This window comes from Lepus europaeus, chromosome 11 (assembly GCF_033115175.1).
Source record: "Lepus europaeus isolate LE1 chromosome 11, mLepTim1.pri, whole genome shotgun sequence".
NCBI classification, from domain to species: Eukaryota; Metazoa; Chordata; class Mammalia; order Lagomorpha; family Leporidae; genus Lepus; species Lepus europaeus.
Genome location: NC_084837.1, coordinates 9,046,645 through 9,053,133, shown reverse-complemented (window position 1 = coordinate 9,053,133; position 6,489 = coordinate 9,046,645). Strand labels below are relative to the sequence as shown.

The window sequence follows — 6,489 nt, the reverse complement described above, 5'->3', positions numbered from 1 at the left end:
CCAGGAGCAGCTGAAGAGACATCCTGAGAGCTGCGTAGTATCGACCCCGGCCCTCCAACCCTCACCTCCCGGCTCGGGGGGAACAGGGTACTCTCTCCCTTGTCTGAGCGGGGCCACCCCATGGCCCTTTACCTTGGCTGAGACACAGCCAGACTCAGGCTGGGCTCAGACCCTCGTGCCAACTTGGCACTTGGCCTGAGCTACAAAGTCCACGCCTGCCTGCAGGCAGGTCGGCGCCACTAACACGCTGTGGGCCCAGATGGGCCGCAGGAGCCGGCGCCCTCCACCCCACCCCCGCCGGCTGGCCGATGCCCGCATTGCTGGTGTCAGTGACCCGGGAGGTTCTGCTCTCTGTCCGACTCCTGAGTCGGAGGCAACGTGATCTTGAAACAGCGATGAGCCCCGGGTCTCTCCCGGCTCCCCAGACAAGCCTTTCAGGCCGGGACAAGACGCGGCGGGATGGAAGATGGCACTGGGAGGGAAAGGTCAGGCGGCTGAGCCTCCCGCGGCTGGGAGCAGGTGGCTGCTCCGGCCAGACGGCCAAGCGACGCAGGTGGGCGGCCCGGACCTGCGGATCACTTGGGCCCAGGCTGCTGGCAGAGCTGGGACACCTGGCCCGGCCAGCTCCCTACAGTCACCAGGCCAACTTATACCGCCTGTTAAAGGTACATGGCCCTCAAACCCCAGGCTGGGATGGGGAGGGGACAGGCAGTGCAGGAGGCGGGAGCGGGGAGTGGGGGTGAGGAGTGGGCCCCAGCGCTCATAGCACTGGGCCCTGGGACAGAGGCAGCCACCCTTGGACCCCGCCAGCCTGTGGAGCCGCCACTTAGAGAACCAGCACTTATAAAGCACCTACATCCACCACTGCTCCTCTTCACCTGGCTCCTGCCACGGAAACCCCTCACACCAGACCCATTTCACAGAGAAGGAAACTGAGGCCACGCGGCTCTCCCACGGGGTGAGTGGTGCCTGCTAGGCCGCATCTCTGCTCGCTCCTTCTTTGCCACCCTGGGCAGTGCCCGGCGAGTTTGTGTCCCAGGGTCCCCCATCCACTTAATGCCCTTGCACCCTCTCCAGGGGACATCAGAGGCCTGTGCCCCGGGGTCCCTCAGAGGTCCCTGTGGTGGAGCCCTTAGGAGCCTCTGTGCCTCCCCCACCTCCCTTCCCCCACCCCAGGGGATCGCCTCCCACCTCAGTCATAGAATCCTGCCACGAAGACACCGGAGGTGGCGCCCCACGGGCAGGGGAAGGCAGCTGGGTGGTCGCAAGCGACAGGAACCCCAGCTGGGACTGAGCCAGCAGAGGTGAGGGGCTGCGGGGTGGCGCCACCCACCCCCATGCCTCAGTTCCCAGAGCGGGTAGCTTGGCAGCTACAGCTTCTGGAACACATGTATCCCAGGCAGGGCCCAGAGAGCTCCGCCCGCGGGGGCCTTCCTGGGCTTCTGACCGGGAGAAAGCACTGGGCACCAGCACAGGAAACAGGCTGGGCGTGGGCTGGTGGCCATGTCCAGTGAAGTTTCTTCCCCGAATGTTCGCCTCCCCCTGGAGAGCGCCCCCCAGCCCCCAGGGACTGCGATGGGCACCTGCCCAGGCCCACGCCGCCAGACCCACACGGAGCGAACCGTCGCCATGGAAAGCTTGGCCACGGCCAGGCCTTTGGCCACACGTCTGTGTGCACAGGGCCCCACGGGCTGCGGCTGACCGTGTGTAAACATCGTAACGTTGTATTACGGGAGTAACCGTGGTCCTGAGTCGAGGGGGCAGGCCTGCAGGTAAGGGTGATCCAGCGCCTCCTCCGAGTGGACGGTCCCTCGGCGCCCTGCCCACGGGCCCTGCAGCTCCCCAAGGCTTGGCTGCCTGCCCGTGCTCTAAGACAGCTGAGCAGGAGCGGCCATTTTAGAGGGGCTGGAGCCGTCCAGGCTCAGGGCTCTGTGTCCCTCGCCAGGGGGTCCTGAGAACACAGGACGCATTCCTGCCCCTTCCCCCACTCAACCGCAGTCCAAGATTTCCCAGGGTTCAGCGCTTCCTTTGTGTGTCTCCCAGCTGTCTGTCCAGGCTCCTGTGTCCCCACTGTGTCCCCAGGAAGACAGATGGGCCTCTCCTGGCCGGCGTGGTGCATGTGCGCTCCACCTGCAGCCCTGTGGCTGCGAGCAGTACCGTCCCTGCAGCTGCCAGAGGACTCCCAGGGCCGTGCGGCCCCAGCAGGGGCAGCTCTCCAGCCACCCGCACCCCTGCCTCTCTGGCTCCCTGGCCAGCTGCAGGCAGACCCCCTCCCACTCTGTGAACAGCAAGAGCTTATCCTGGAGAATCGCTAAGTCCTGTGCAAGCCAGAGTGACGGGGGCAAGGATAACTCAGCCCAGGTCTGCCAGGCGGCGGGCGCAGGGCGGCTGCTGCTGTGACACGGCTCTGTCGTGGCTCTGTGCCTTCAGTCCCAAGTTCTCTCCAGCTCCTGGGCTTCCTGCGACGCCCACAGGGGAGGCAGCCTCTCAAAGGGCCCCCAGTGACCCCAGCCCCCAGGAGCTGCTGCTACTATGCGTAGAATGCAGCAAAGGGAACAGGATGTCACTGCCAAGGTCGTTAGGCTCCAAACTGCTGCTTCCGTCTTACCCAGGCTCTCTGGCCGTCTTTCTGTCAGAGCCTCGCCCTGTCGGGTTCTGAGCTGCCCTGTGGAGAGCCCCACGGCACCCACCAGTGAACTCACGGCCATTCGCAGCCCTCAGCCACGAGGACCAAGCGGCAGAGTCTCTGGCCCCAGGTGGCCCTCAGAGCTGCCCCACACCTGTCCCAGGGCTGAGATCTGCCCCAGGGGCTCACCCACCCCAGACCTGTCTCTGTGGCAGCCGCCCTCACCCCAGTCCCGTGAGGACGTCAAGGCCATGTCCAGGGTGGGTCCACAACCAACCACAGACTGAACACGCTCAGAAACCAATGTGTTGGTACTGAGCATGCGCGGACTTTTCTCTCGTCACGATTCCCTAAATCATATGGTCATAGCAACCATTGCCTAGTGTTTTCTAGAGCTGATTCAAAGCTGGAGGAACTGCGTGCACGGGTTATGTGCAAACATTTCACGTATACCAGGGACCTGGGGCATCCACAGGTTTGGTATCTCCTGTGGGGCCGGCCACGCTCCCCTCCTGTAGAGCTTGTTTGATTCTATTGCAGGCAGCAAAGACAAAGGCCCCACCTCTGAGCAGGGGACACCCACGGCGTGGCTGGTCTGGGTCTGCCTTGCACTGGGATCTGTGGGCCCCCTCCATGAAGCTGCAAGCCCAGGGCTGCCTCTGTGCCCACGGTCAGTGCGGCTGCTCCTCCCCACAGGTGCAGCCCTGGCACAGCTCCCACAGGTGCTGCAGCTTCCCTGAGGCGGGACGCTCGCTCACCGGGTGATGTTTCCTGGCAAGCTGCCCGGCCAGGCTCTTGGAGGAGCCCCGGGGCCTCCCCCAGAAGCATGGAGATCCACCCAGCGTCTCCCCACATGCAGGGATGGAGGGAGTGCAGGCGAGCGGAGCCACGGCCCCTCCCCTGCAAACCTGTGAGAGGCGGAGATGGGAGGCGGGAAGTTGCTAGGGGCTGCTGGGGTTTGGAGGAGGCTTGTCCCCCCTCCCCAAACTCACGCGGACCTTTGATCCCAGAGTGATGGTGCTGACAGGGGTGGGACTGGGAGAGGAGCCGTGGTTACCATGGGAACGGCTGTGGGGAAGCCGGGCTGCCCCTGCTCTCTCGGGCTTGCGCTGTGGGTCTCTGCACTGAGATAAAGCAGCCCAAGGCCCTCACCTGAAGCCAGCGTTGTGCTCCAGAGCCCGGAGCCAGTAGGTGTGGGTAAGCTCCCCGGTGCAGGGTGTTCTGTCCCGGAACCACAGACAAGCGACCTCGGGGTCAGCCCCGGGGGGAAGGGGAGAGGATGGAGCATCGTGGCCGTGGGAGAAGCCAGGCTGTGACTCGGTCTCACCGGAGGACCCTGGGGTTCTGGCGTGGGGTGGCCCTCCAAGCTCCCCTAAGCTGGGGAAAGGGGACCAAAGTTTACGCCCCCAAGCGGATCGGCCACTGACCCCGGGCTGGCCTGTGGCAGGCATCGCCAGCCCTCGGGTGAGGAGGCAGCTTCTGCCAGGCGGACAGCTCCGAGGCAGGCCTGGAGGCGCCAGGTCTTCCAGCTGCTCCTTCCCCGGGGGCAGGCACCTCGGGCCTCAGCACATGGTGGAGGCTGCGCACCGCGGAGACTCCCACAGCTGGCCCGGGCCCAAGGGAGACAAGTGCAAGCCACAGGAGCTGGGCCCCATGTGTCCAGGGTCGCTGGCTGAGCCTGAATGCTGCTGGTGGTCCCCGCTCAGTGAAGCGGCAGCCGCATCTCTTGCGTGGCCTCCTCACCCTGCCAGTGTTTGCCTGCTCTGGGAAGGACCACTGGTAAACTCCTGGAGAGGGGGCGGCGAGGCCTGGCTTATCCTGGGATTCGGGCGCCACCTCCCTGCCTTCCGCTCCCTAGCTCCGTCGGCCTCACGGTCAGTCGGCCTCCCTGATGGCGGTAACAGCGCCGCTGCTGTCCCAAGCCTCGAGCTCACTTCCCAGGGCCCAGAGCGAGGGACTGGAGGCCTGGGCAGTGCAGTGGGCTGATTGGCTTAGGCCCGGATTCCTCAACCAATCACAGTGCCCAAGACGATGGGATGCCGCTAGGGCCAATCAGGCTGAGCCCTGGGACAGGGATGCTTGGGACAGGCCAGGGGCAGAGGACATGGACAAGCACATGAACCCAAGGCCTAAAATGAGAGGGCATTTGTCATAAGGGAGGCAGTGTGCACCCTTGTGTCAGGAGCTGGGCAACCAGGCCGGCCGTGGCTGGGTCCTGACATGGGCCCTTCCTCCGTGATGTGTCCCCGCCCGCCAAAGCCAAAGGCGGGGTGGGGGGTGGGTGGCTGTCACTCCGCACTTTACTGAATGACAAAGGCCAGAAATGGCACCAGTTCTTCAGACTCTTGGGAACATGTGGCTCTGTCCTGTCACTTTTCTATATTTTTTAAAGATTTATTTTGCTTATTTGGAAGGCAGATTTACAGAGAGAGGGAGATAGATTGAAAGAGATCGTCTATCCACTGTTCACTCCCCAGATGGCTGCGATGGTCAGGGCTAGATCAGGCCAAAGCCAGGAGCCAGAAATTCATTTGGGTCTCCCGCACAGGTGCAGCCGTCCAAGTATTTGGGCAGTCGTCCGCTGCTTTCCCAGGCTCACTGGCAGGGAGAAGGCTCAGAAGCAGAGCGCTGGGACCGAAACCAACACTCGGATGTGGGATGCAGCATTGCAGCCGGCGGCTGGGCCCCTGGCACCAGCACACGGACCCCAGTCCTGTGTTCCCGAGCATGAAGCTGTCAGGGTGGCTCTGACTCCCGTGCTACGTGGAGGAAGGGCTCTGTCCCTCTCCCGGGTACTCCTCGGGCCTCACGACCGTCAGCACAGCCCAGGCTGGGGAGCAGACCGTGGGGCGCCAGCCGGCTTGGAGAGCCTTTGGCAGCCCTAAGCCAGCAGGCAGAACCCGCCACAGCTGGAAGTGGGCTTTGTGTTCACAGGGATGGTGCTTCGGGGAAGGAGCCGAGACACAGCCTCCGGGCCCGCCATGCTGGTCATTCCTGGGGCCTGCAGGCTGCAGCCGGGGCTCAGCAGAACCCCAAGGGACACTTACCCACGGGCTCCACCGCAGAGGCACAGAGCCAGCGGCCAGCACTTAAAGAACAGCCGTATCCATGCAAGGCCCCCGGGGGACGGGCAGCGTTTAAAACATGAACAGATACAAACTGAACGGGCGAGGGGCTGGAGGCCGGGTGGGCACGGCTTGGCACCCACCACCCCTGACAGGCACATTCTCTCCGAGGCCTTTGCAAGGCTGCTGGCGGCACCCGGCGCTCCGGTTTGATGTCTGACCTTGTTTGGGGTTTCAAGGCGTCCAAGTAACTTGTCTCAGCACTTACAAGCGCGCCTGAGCCAAGAGTCTCCAACTCTGGGCCGCGAGCCACAGGCGGAGGAATGGAGGCCACGGGCGTGGCAGGAGCCTGATCTGCAACCAGGCCCCAGGGAGTGAACGCCCTGGGGACCTCAGTCAGCTCCAGGGACACAAAGACACAAGGCGCTTCAGCAGTTTGGGGACATGGAATGGAAAGATAAGTTTATTTTGGTGCAAACCACCTTGAAATCTGTGCACAGTGCTTCCATAATGTGCATGTTCCACGAACTTTTTGAAGACCATCCCCTCCCCCCCAGTAAATACTGAGCTGTCCCCAGCAGAGGGGCAGGCAGGACAGGAGCAGAGCTGGGGGTGCTGGGAGTGCGGGAGAAGCTGTGCTTTGGGAGCCAAGTGCAGTTCATTATTTCTTAGAAAATTCTCAGGAGCATTTCTTGGTCTCCCTGCACCATGAGACAAGGAAAAGAGGCTGAGCAAGGCGGGGGGAGGGCACGGCTGGGCTGGGTGTCATTACAGCCTGCGGACTACAGAGGGTGTCCC

The 6,489-nt window shown here is 63.5% G+C and overlaps 1 long non-coding RNA gene across 1 annotated transcript; it reads left to right on the top strand.

Annotated features, from left to right (window-relative positions):
* The first annotated feature begins 392 nt into the window (after nucleotides 1-392).
* LOC133769764 (uncharacterized) lies at nucleotides 393-6,288 on the top strand. The gene is made up of 2 exons (XR_009867239.1): nucleotides 393-665; nucleotides 5,175-6,288. It is a non-coding gene; the product is annotated as an uncharacterized LOC133769764 (long non-coding RNA).
* The last annotated feature ends 201 nt before the right edge of the window (nucleotides 6,289-6,489 follow it).